The 12,619-nt window shown below is 42.4% G+C and overlaps 1 long non-coding RNA gene across 1 annotated transcript; it reads left to right on the plus strand.

Moving 5' to 3' along the window:
* Window positions 1-8,526: 8,526 nt before the first annotated feature.
* On the plus strand, window positions 8,527-12,396 carry LOC125618990. Its single transcript, XR_007350443.1, has 2 exons — window positions 8,527-8,856; window positions 10,430-12,396. It is a non-coding gene; the product is annotated as an uncharacterized LOC125618990 (long non-coding RNA).
* The last annotated feature ends 223 nt before the right edge of the window (window positions 12,397-12,619 follow it).

The raw sequence follows: 12,619 nt of genomic DNA on the forward strand, positions 1-12,619 counted from the left end.
ATGAACGAATAAAGAAAATGTGGTGTATATACACAATGGAGTTTTATTCAGCCGTAAAAAAAGAATAAATTAGGTCATTTGCAGGAAAATGGATGGAACGTGAGAGCATTATTTTAAGTGAAATAAACCAAACTCAAAGTCAAGGGTCATGTGTTTTCTCTCATATGTGGAAGCTAGAGAGGAGAAGGAAAAGAAAGAGATGGGGGTGGGTCAGGGATCTCATGAAAGTTAAAGAGAGATCAGTAGAGGAGTGGGACCAGGGGGAGGGAGAAGGGGAGAGAAAGGAGAAATACTGAGGAACCATATTGGCCAAATTATATTGCTATATTTTGTGCCTATACACATGTAACAACAAATTGTGCCCTTCTGTACAACTAAAATGCACCCATATTTTTTTTTTAAAAAGAGCTAAGGGAGAAATAATGCAGTATAGAATTTGGACATAGAATAATCCTCATTATTTAAACAATATGAAGGGCTATGCTAAATAATAAGAGTGTTCATACCGGAACAGTGTGATAGGGGCTGATTTTAAATTTATCTTTAGTTTTCAAATTATTTGAACTCAAACTTACCTTCTTTTTTTTTTCTCTTTCTCTCTCAATACAGAGAAGTAGACAGATGACAAGATTGTAAGCCAAAAAAAAAAAAAAAAAAGTAGAGGGGGCACAATCCCACATCCTACATCCTAGATGTCCTTTTAGAAACATGAGCTTAGTTCTCATTCTAAAATAGTGCAAGAAGGTACAAAACCAAAACCAAAAATCTTTCTTCTGTCGGTAATCCTCCTAAGTGAAACTGTTGATAATAAATCCTTTGATTCATTGCAGAAGTATATGCATATACCAGCAGATGTAAGTTCTTTTCAATAAGCCTGTATTGATTTTATAATCAGAAGATCGTAGCATGCATGCGTTTGAAGCGTGGGCAGTTTTATTGTCAGACCCTCCAGGGGAAGGCCGGGTCCTACATCCTGTCCTGACCTGTCAGGGGAAGATGGGATGCTCTGGCAATACCACTGTAGGGGGATGGGGAAGGGGGCTCTTGTGGCCGTGAGCCAGATATGCGCAAGATGAGCTCAGGAAGGCTTGCATCTCCTCATGCACCTTACCTGGGGATAATAACCAGAGGTAAGACCCTGAAGTCGATCCCTGGGTATTGCTGGTCTTTGTGGCACCTTTGTGAACATTTCTTCCAGTCACTTTCCTATGTCTCTTTTCTATGAAGACACTGATCCTCAGTTTTTCCAAAGGACCCCGACCCTCATGACTTCCCGGGGCCCCCCCGACCCCTCCATCTCCTTCCCGCTTGCTCACCTTGTCTCCAAACAGAACCAAATGAATTTGTTTTCTCCTACTTTTTCCCACCTCCTGCTTGCCCCACCCTGACTTCTTTAGAATTTAAGTCATTGATTGCACAAAAAAACAGGGAACCATCGGGTTGAACACTCATATTGGGCAATTCGTATAAACTTCATAAAATTAACTGGAAGCTAAGTCTCTCGTGTAGTTCCCTACTCACTGAATTCATGTGACTGTTGGATAAATCACTCTTGAAGTTTCCATCCGTTCAGTATGTGAGAAGACGGTGCTGTATTATCTTTGGTGTTCAAAGCAGTCAAGAACGTGGTGTCAATTCTAGACACGTTTACATTCCTAAATCCAGAAGAGAGACATGATGGGGAGTTCACAGCAGCCTTTGGAACCAGGAGTCACTGACTGATGGGAGGGTTGAGGAACTTCACTGGAGCGCAGGCCATCGGTGACCTGTCCCATAATCCCATTGGGACACAATGCCAAGCTCTCATCCATAAACTCATGAAGTTCATGGTTTTATTTAGAGTGTGTGTATACCATGGGTTCAAGGTCAGGAAGGTCACGTTGGACCCAGTTCTCACTCTTTATTCACCTGTTAAATGACCTTGCAAAATCCTCATCTTGTCAGCTCTTAGGGAGGCCCTCTGTTTCTACTCTTTCTTTCTTCTCTGGATGGCTGTTGTGACATCAAGAGGAGGCCACTGCAGACAAAGCACTTTGCAGACATCCTGACGTGAGGATACTGTAAGGCATGTTCCGTGCGCAGGGACAAGAAAACAGGCACTTGAATATTGAGAATGAAAAGATCTCTCTTTTTGTTAGTTATTTAACAAACATGAAACCTGCCCAGTCTTCCTGATATACCACGTAGTCTTCTAAGTTCTTGACAAATATTAACACATTTAAAGTTTTCTAATCACACGATGAAAAAGATACAACTGCTGCCCCTGTTTTACAGATGAGAAAACCGGCACAGGAGAGCTGAGCTAACTTACCCCAGGCCAGTAGTGTAAGTGGCACAGTCAGGATTCGAACTCAGGCAGTCTGGCCCTAGGCCCGTGCTCTTCACCATGACATCATGCTGTCTTCTTTGCTTGCAGTGTTTGGTATGATAAGAAAGCAAGAGACCTAGCACAGACTGGTTGAGGATCTTAGTACTGCCCCTTATATGTGTGATCTTGGGACACTCATTAACTTCTCTGAGCCTTGACTTCTTTATCCATAATTTGAGAATAAAAAAGACCATGTCACATAAGTTTTGCGGAGGTTCACTTGAGATACCCTGCCTGATCTACAGGGACACACGGAATGCACTGGCAATGTGAGTCAGACGGACAGGCAGGGCCTTACCTGAGCCCAGCCTCAGTCACTTGCTTGGTTTCTGATTGATTTCAGATTTTTCCTTCATCTATCCTTCTCCATCCCGAGCAACCACCCGTGTATACGACATCCTCCAGAGTGTGAAGGACCCTGCACACACCCTCCTGATTCTGGGGTGCCTGCTTTGCCAGCAGAGGAGGGAGGTTCTAGTCACATGCCTCAGCTTGCTCAATAATTAGTGTTTCAGGCCCAAGAAGCCAGCTCTCGGGCTCCTGTTTCCTTTGGGCTCTGAAGAGCCAACAGGGCCCCACACTCTGCTGTCCACTTCCAAAACCTTGCCAGTTAATTTCAGGGTTGGGGAGAGCCTCTGAAGAGTGCCTGCCCACGCGGGGTTAAGGTTACCAGCGGCCTCTGCCTCTGGTCAGAGCCGCTGGGAACAGCAGCAGTCACTTCCCGAAGCTCAGTGGGGGTAGGAGCTGGGCCAGGACAGTGGGCAGTGACTGGGCACGACATTTCCAAGACAGTGGAGCCCCACCTCAGCAGACTAGACCCACAGCCCACGTTTTTATGAAGAGACGTTGCCTTGTATCTGACGTAGCCTGATGCAATTACATTTTTCGTATTATTTTAACTCTGGAAATGGCCTAACATTTACTACTGTGAAAACCTGACCATGGGTCTGCCTTACCAGAGGCCCCTTTAAAGGATAAATGCTGACAGATTATCTCGATAATAAGGAAAGAGAGTTCAGTCATAGCTCTTTACTATCCACTGAAGATATTGAGACCATGTATTGATTTTTTTTTTCCAGGAAAAGAAATAGGAAGAAGCATGTACCAATTAAGAATAAAACCAACAGTTTATTACCCTCTGATCTTTGAGACAAATAGAGAGTAGAAAAACACTTGCTTCACCCCCCCCCATCCTATACCCAGACATAATAATTAGCCAACTATGTAAATAAACTTATATTAAAACCTGAGACAGGCTGTCATTTGCTCAGGTTTCTGTACAGGATCATTAAGATTGGCTTCTGATCCCCTGAATTTTGAAAATACTTCTTCTCTTTCCAGAAATGCTATTAGGAAAAATTGTTTCTTCCTCCTCTCTTTGGCCTTGAGCAGGGTCCTGATAAAGCTCACCTTTTTACCTGTCTGCAGTTTGTTGAGAGAAGGTCTCCAAGGTCCTCATTCACTCATGTATTCTACCAGCCTCGGTAGATGGCAGATTGCACGTGTTGCTCTTTGTATGAGCTGGTAAACGGTGCTACAGAGGACCAGTGAACAGAAGAGGGGACACGAGGCATTTCCAGAACTGTAGTACTAAAACAGTGACAAATTTTTCCATGAAGCTAGGAACTTAAAACAGACAAGGTATGTCAGTATTGACCTGCTGTGCACATGTCTGGCCTGGCCATCCCATCTCTTGTGTGTGTGTGTGTGTGTGTGTGTGTATCTATGATTCTGTACTCAATAAATGGATGTTGAAGACATAAATAATTATCTTCTTCCACTTGAAAAGTAGTTCTATCAGGGCAGGAATTGTGTGTGTGTGTGTGTTTTAACTTATGTATCCCCCAAACTGGGAATGAGGCCTGACACATGGTAGGCCCTCAGTTAATACCTGTTTCATGAAGAAACAGTTGTTTTAGCTCCTGTGTTCATTTAACATTCAAAAAGTTTCCTCCAAATAAGTACTTTGTGGTAGGCACTAAACTAGATGCTGGAAACTCAGTCAGTCTTTTCTGACCTTTCAGGCAAGGGCAGGAGAGGAAATTTACCAAACTAAGGTAAATTATGTGTAAGTAATCAATTGAGGGGTCTTTGGGATGCTATCTTGGAGAACATAGCAGGTTGCCTCAGCCAGACCTGTCTGTGGAGGGGAGCAATGGGGGGGGGGCTGGAAGGAAAGGACTGGGATGGAATGGAAAATTCAGTTCCAGTGGATGAGAGAGGAGGTCTATCCATTGGAAATGAGAGAAAGCAAGAAGCCAGAAGAAATTGAGGATGCCCTGTGTGGAGTGAAAACCAGGAGAGATGGGAGGTGAGGCTGGAAGAGTAAGCAGAGGCCAACTTGTACAGCGTCATGAGGGGTTTGGATAACATGAGAGAGGGCACTGTGGGTATCCAGGGGCCAAGATGGGTACATTTCTGTCTTAGAGAGGTCACTCTGGTAGCCAAAAGGAGGGTGGATCTAATGGGGAGAACCCAGGCAGGAAGGCAGGTGGAGGAGGGTGTGGTGGAGATGTGGCTGAGAGCCGACAGGCTGTGGGCTGGAAGAATTGGAGGGACTCATGAGAGCTTTGGAAGTAAGGACTGATGGGGGCTTGAGGTGGGTGAGAGGCCGCAGAGCCCCCCGGTGACTCCAAGGTTTCTGGGTTGGTCAACTGGGTAGATGATTTGAAATAGCTCAGATACAATGTGGGAAGAAAATTATCAAGGGGTCCATATGTATGTCTTGGGAGATGGAGAGGTTCATGACCTCATTAAAATCATTTCTCAATTTACTTTGAAGGCACGTGAGTGAGAAGCAGGAGGAAATGTGATTGAAAAAAATTATGTTGACACAAATGTACATCAACAGTAGATACCTGCAGATAAAGGGAGTGGATTGGTGTCCCAGTTGAGTGAACGGGTTGTCCATTTTGTTGAATTCAAGGACTTTTATCCAACTTTGCATATGGTGCCGGAGGAATAATCCAAGTTATTTTCTTGGGTGGTTCTTGACAGTATGATTATTACTCCTCTTCTGTTGGCTGACAATGGAATGGATGAAAAGGAGTTGGACTGATCATATTTTTCAGGTGCACTAAAATTCTCCTTGCTTAATGGATCTTTAGATTTCATTACCTGGCATTCTCAAAAGGGATTTATTTCCTTTCATTCTAGTAGTTTTGAAAATGTAATATGAAGCACGATATTCATATCATATAAGGAATAAGGAATGTCACCCTTAGAATTCATCCATCCATCCACCACGATACCCAGCCACTGGTCAAGTGGTTTTCACCTGTGGTTGATGGTTCTGATGCAGTTAGTCTCCCATGGGGCTTGGGGGTTGATATTTTATTAAACTCCCAAGTGATTCTAATGTGCAATGAGACACTGAGACTCAGCTTTCCGTGAGGGCAGGGACCATGTGTCTCTTTCATTTGTGATGTATTTCCAGTGCCTTGGGCAGTGTCTGGCACAGAAATGGTGCTCAATAAATGTTGATCCTTTTAATGTGTATTCTTTTAATTATACACTCATCAAATATTTATTAAGTATTGCTAGGTTTGCTCTAATAGGTAATGAAGATTGTTTTGTGGTGTCTTCCATAGATAACCATCGGGTACCGTGTCTCAGGAAATTTAATTACTACTGAACCATGTACTGGAACAAGGCTGGAATGTGTCCTGCTTTATCCTCTCAAGCATTTTTTCCCCCGTCAAGTACTTTTTTCTATCTATTGCCACCTGAGGCCTTTGGACTCTCCATGACTGGGGACTGGATCTTGACCTGGCAGGAAGGAGAGAAAGTGTGCTCTAGTTGGGAAGATGTCGGTAATTGTGCAACACCCCCACATCTCCTCCCGGTGCTACTTTGGGTCCTCCATCATTTAGCACTACAGCGTGGGGCACGGGTCTGAGTTTCTGATCTGGAGCTGGCAGACCTATGTCTCTGCCTTGCCCCCTCTCGCCCTCCAGCCTCTGCAGTGACTTGCCCCTGCCTTGTCTATTCCTGACTCCCGCTTCCTCCCAGGTCTCTGTTGCTGTGAGCCCAGGACACTGAAGGCCCACCCTTCCCACGGTATTGACATGGCTGCTACAGTTCTCTTGACCCACCAGATCATCTAGCTGATGCAGCAGGAGTTGATTCCACTTGACTCCAATTTAACTGTCCCGAGCCCCTTCCTTATATTGCCAAGAGACTTCCTAACAGATATGTAACCCGGTGATTCAGGCAATTATTCACGTATTCCCCCACATCATTAGTTTTATGGAACACTGCCAGGGGGCATATTTTTCTTTCCTAGGACTCTTGAGAATAAAGAAAATAGGACTCTTACCATGAAGTCATATTAAGGAGTTTATTCCTCAGAAAATACCCCATAGCACTTTTCTAAAACCTTATATAGATTGACTGCATTTAGGAAAGGAATTATTTTTATCTCACCTGCTGCCATGGGAATCACTGTCCGGGCCTCCTTCCTTCCAGGGCATGGCTCTTAAAAAATTCTATAGTATCTGCTGACCACAAAGGGGTGCCTGTGGTTACTACAGGGACCACACGGCTCATGTTGGATCATGATGGGTTTAGCCAGGAGGACTATAATTAAGTCATCCAAACCAGGATGGATTTTGGGGGGAAAGGTGCTATTATTAATTATATTTGGATAATAGGTGTAATTTAGGACCTACCAGGCCCACTGGGACACATTGTTACCCTAGACTTAGTGCTCTAATTCTACCACTAAACTGAAATTTCCCTGAATGGATATGGCAGATGGAGTGAAATCAGAGAGAATCCAGCTGAATTGGGCAAAATATCTGCATTATAATCCAAAGTAGTGATTTTCTCAACTGAACTGAAGGATATCAGTTCCTATTAAATAATGCTGCATAACAAACCATTTCAAAACTCAGCGACTTAAAGCAACCATCGTTTATCCTGGCTCATCTATCCGCAAGGCGGTTGACCCAGCTGGACTTGAATGCAAACTACAAGTGAGGTCCTGCTCTGCTTTTATTAATACTTAATACTTAATACTCCCTCTCCATGGACCAGTGGTCCAAATGGGACCTGCTCTTCCTTGGCAAAGGCAGAAGCAGAGCAGACACAGGATGCGTCCTAACCCCAAAGCTTGGGTCTGGTATGCTGTCCCTTCAGCCGCATTCCTTTGGTTAAAGAAAATGCTTTGGAGAAGTCCAATCTCAGTGTGGCAGGGAAATAGACTCAGTCTTGGGTGAGAAGTAAGCCCAAGAGGCAAATGTAGAGGTCGTAGATGGAGGAAGGGCAAGGAATTGGGGACAAGAGTGCAACTTACCACAGGGGACATTAGACAAAAAGGGCTTTGCTTGTCCCCTCTTCAGTCCTCTAGAGCACTGGCTGGGTTTATTCAGCCCTGTGTAGCTAAGATGTTGACGGAAAGCAATCACAGGATGTTGGGTCTGATAGAGGCAGGGAGCTGTCCCCAGAGGCTCTCCACATAGAGGGTGCAGAGCAGTGGGCTCACTTTGATGCAGACTATGACTGTCCAAAAGAGGAGCAAAACGATGAGGAAGAGACTTAGAGAAACCCTCATATTCAGAATAGCAACCTGGCCCTGGTATGTAGGTGTCATGGATGGAAAACTGTTTTCATGTATCAATCAGATCAATCATTTATCTTCCCATAGGATCGGGGAGTCAGGAGATGCAGAGAAGAATTGCAGATGCTCAGTCCAATACTTCTCCTTTCTGAGGAGAGGAAACAGAAACCTTTGCCTGTAGTGTTAAAAGCAAAAGTGTCCCCAAGTCACAGGTTTTTCAAAGGATGCGCACAGACCCACAGAGCACCATTGGTGGGTATTTCCAGTGCCGCTGGCGAGGTCTGACCTGCCAGTTCTTGTGTTCCTTCCATAGTTCCCTGTGGACAAGTGCTGCTGTGGGCTTGGTGGCCCCTGTAATTCAGAGTCTTTTCTTGCAACGCTCCCTTCCCCTGACAGTGGGTCAGGTCCTGAGCCTTTGCCTACCTGCTGTCAGAGCCCTGTGTGGCTTCCTCCCAGGTAGGAGAGTGGGTAGTGAGGGCTGGTTAATCAGAGACACCAATTATGCTGATTATGCCTCATTCCACAATGGGTCACCCTTCTCAGAGAATCTCCTATTTAATATTTAAACAACTTGGTTGGGAGTTCAGGATCAGAGTGAGGCAGGCTAAAGAGAAGCATTTGGGAAAGGGAGTTTCAGAGCCAAGCTCATCTTACCCCACAGACAACCGGGGGTTCTTTCAGTGTCCCAGGATGGCTGAGACTTGGAGCATGGCGCTGATCACAAGGAATGCTCAAAGTCTGCAGAGGAATAGGAGGATTGGCTCACGGTCACCAGGCCCAGTAGATTCGTACCATCTGCTGTAGTTTGGGACTGGAATGTCCTCCATAGGTCCATGTGTTAAAGGCTCTGTCTCCAGTGTGGCACTGTTGGGAGGTGGTGGAAGCTTTAAGGGATCAGCCCCAGAAGATGGTCTTTAGGTCCCTGGAGGTGAGTTTTTCTTCTTTCTCTTTTTTGCTTCCTGGTCTTGAAGTAAACAGTTCTGTGTCACTTTACAGGCCCAAAGCAATGGCCAGTTGGATCATGGGCTGAAATCTCCAAAGCTGTGACAATAAACCTTTTTTTCAATAAGTTAATTGTTTCAGATATTTGTTACAGTGGCAGAAATCTGACTAATACACCATCCCTGTCCATTTTTGTCCTCTCCTGCTGCCATTCTTCTAGTTTAGGCCTCATATTCTCTAACTTGGGCTCTTGCAAGGTCCTAGCTGGCCTGCCTGACTCCTTTTTCTAATCTACATAGAGAGCAACTTGAGTTGTCTTTTCTATTTTTCATTACTTATATAATTAGAAAAAGAGTTTAAAAAGTACAAAGTATACAGATATTATAGCTAACTCACATATCAATGAAAACTAACTTTCTACCATATTTTATCCATCATTTATCCTTTATTGAAACAGAATACATAAGAAAATGTAGCATAATTGTACTGGTGTTAATTTTCTGAAAATGGACATAGCCACATAACCAGCATTACAAAACGAAACAGAACCATCCCAGGCTCCTCTTCTACCCTCTTCTTGTATCCTCCACACTGCCCCCATCAAGGTAACCACTGTCCTCAATCTAACAGTCTAGGTAGGTTTGCCTATTTGTGAACGTCTTGTAAATACAGTTGTTCAGTGTGTGCTCTTTGAGTGTGGTATTTATTTTGAATTTTCTTTTCTTTTTTTTTTTTTTTTTTGAGAAAGACATTTTAAAAGATAAAGACTCCTGTGTTCTAATTCTTTGAATTCTTTTTCCTTTGACAAGCACATCATAAATGTGATAATGTATGCAGCCCATGTCCTTACAGGCTTGCATATGTGGATAGCTTTGTTTTGGAGGTGTTACTGTCTGTATTGAAGCGAAGGGTTTTATGATATAAGGAAGTTCTGTCACTTGCTTACTTCACACAATGAGATTTCTAAATCACACAGGGTGATGTGACTCACTTTCCTTTTTGAACACATACCTCCCCTCTTTCTAAACTGTCCATTCCTGGAAGAAAGAGTAATGTTTTATTGCTTCTTTGTATCCTGTGATGCTTTATGAAGATATTTAGGGAATGGATGTGTCAACAAAACCATGAGCAACTTGGTTGGTTCATGGACAACCATATTCCGTATTTCTACCTCTGTTGGCCCCTTTTTGGAGAATGACATCTTCTTTTTCTTTTCCTTTCTTCTTTATTTTTTGCTTCTTTATGTATGTCTATTAGAAGCTCCAAAGACTTAAGTCCATAGGCAAACCCAGCATAGAAATTTGACTTCATAAAATGTTCCTTCAGAAGAGGTAGGCATTGCAGAGCTGGTGTGATCTTTGTAGGTTGTGCCTCACCTGTTTTTCTGGAATGGGGGACAATGGTGTTCTATCTAGGGTTTTTCTTACTATAAACAGAATTATAGAAATCTGAGGTGGTTACCACATTTGATTCACACCTTAACATAATTGGCAAAATATCACTCATCTTCCAGGTTAGCCTTCCCTGGGGTTTCTGTTGAATTCTCTTGGTTCTTCTAGGCTTCCTGGATTTGAGACCACAACCAGAGGGAGATGGGTCCCTGTTGACATTCTGAGACACCATCTCAAGACTGTGTCGGGTGAAGGAAAATGGCCCTGTCATGCCTCACTATCGCTGATGACACCAAGACCTGGAACTTCATCCTTCCTTGGGACTTAGATTCTATGGTCCTACCTCTCACCAACACTCACCCAGAGTTGTCTTAGTACTCTAATGCAGGGTAATGGAAAAATTTCCCTTTTAGTTTGTGATGGGAACCTTGGTGTGTCTTCATCTGGATGACGTGGACGAGTCTGGGAGTGCTCTGATGCCCAGCATTCTTAACTGTGCTGTGGACATAATATTACTTTTTCCATGATTTTTTTGGGAGAATGAAACTGTGAGTTATAAAGATGTGAAAATTGTACTCAATCTATTTTTCTACTGTGTACACAGGTAGACAAAAGGCTAGAAAGAAATAGATGTGTTAAAATACATATACTCCCACTGAATTTTTGAGTCTGGCTTTTGTTTATTTATATTTTTAATTTTTATTTTTGTAGTGGGGATTGAACCCAGGGGTGCTCTACCACTGAGCTATGTATCTTTTTTTATTTTTTATTTTGAGTTACGGTTGCCTAGGTTGGCCTCAAACTTTGCAATCCTCCTGCCTCAGCCTCCTGAGTCACTGGGCTTATAGGTATGCACCATTGGCTTTCTTTCTAAATAATTTATCATGTGCATTTCCCTATCTCATTATGAATACTCACTCTCCATTGTTTTTTGAAGTTGCATAAGATTCTACCATCTGGTTGCACCTAACTGCTTCCACATTATGAGCCCTTTATTTATTTTCAATTTTTCACCAAGGAGAGTTCTGAGGTCAGCCAAGCCTATTTTTTTCCCTCTTTTTAACCTTTTGCTTTGCTTTGTTTTGCTTTCAGCCTGAGATATTTATAATTCATTTTTGCCTTACTGTCAAACAGTGGGTTTCTTTCTTTCTTTGTTTAACCAATTATGCCTGGTGTATCATATACCATTTTGTTTTATGATTTTAGGGTTTTTTTTTTTCTTTTTTCTAGAATGTTGTATTCTAGACTTGATTGGTGTTTTAGTGTCGTTACATTTTTGGAGACTTTTTATGGGATCACTAAGCTTTTTTCTTTTTACACATTGGATCATTTTTCTCCATCATACATACTATCTGCTCAGTATTTTCAACTCTAGATTCTAAAAGATACATTTCAAATTTATTATTTCTTGGAAACTAAGGTTTTGCAGTATAAATTCTGCTCTTTATGGCTTCCAATGTAAACTGTAGTTCTTAGAGTGCATTTATTATTTGTCTGCCTCCTTTAGTTTTCATCTAGACTTTTTCGCACTTTAGCCAGCGTTGTGCTTTATGTCTTGTCTCATTTTTTCGTCTCCTTCTCCCTCTCCGGAAGCCATTGCTCTTACCAGGGGCACGTGGGACAGATCATTTTCCACCTGAGTTCTAGTAACTCAGTTCCACTTGGTAAGTTCTGTTCTTTACAGGCATTATACTTCATCAAGTGCTTAGAAAAATAAAACAATAAAAACAATGCTTACTTCAGATGTCTTAAAAAATGTTTCCTTGTCATTTATCGATGTATATGCCAAACATACAATATACTTACATTCATTTATTATTTATAAACTTAGCAAAGGGGATATGTTCTGAGAAATGCATCATTAGTGACTTCATCATTGTGCAAACATCATAGGATGCATTTCTACTATGTGATAAATCTTAGGTACCATCATCGTGTATGTGGCCTGTCATTGACTGGAGCATCAGTATAAAGTGCATGACAAAATATGCACACACATGACACTTTCTTAAAATTCAAAGGCATGCTTTCTTTGTATCTTTAGGCAAACTACAGTCCATGGATCAAATCTGGGCTGTTCACTCATTTTTTTATAAATAAAGTTTTATTGGAACAGGGATGCCCTCATTCACATACATATTGTCTGTGATTCCTTGCTTCATACTATAGTTTAATTCCAACAGAGACTGTATGACCCACAAATCTAAAATATTATTAGCTGGTCCTTCATGGAACAGCTTCACCTACCCTTGTGCTATTCTCTGTTTAATCATTTCTAAATGAAAGAAGAATTTCTAAATCCATTGTTTGATTTGAAGGATTATAGACTGTATGGTCCCCGAAGGTGTTGATCAAGTT

The sequence above is a fragment of the Marmota marmota genome, unplaced genomic scaffold (genome assembly GCF_001458135.2).
Source record: "Marmota marmota marmota unplaced genomic scaffold, marMar, whole genome shotgun sequence".
Taxonomy (NCBI): domain Eukaryota; kingdom Metazoa; phylum Chordata; class Mammalia; order Rodentia; family Sciuridae; genus Marmota; species Marmota marmota.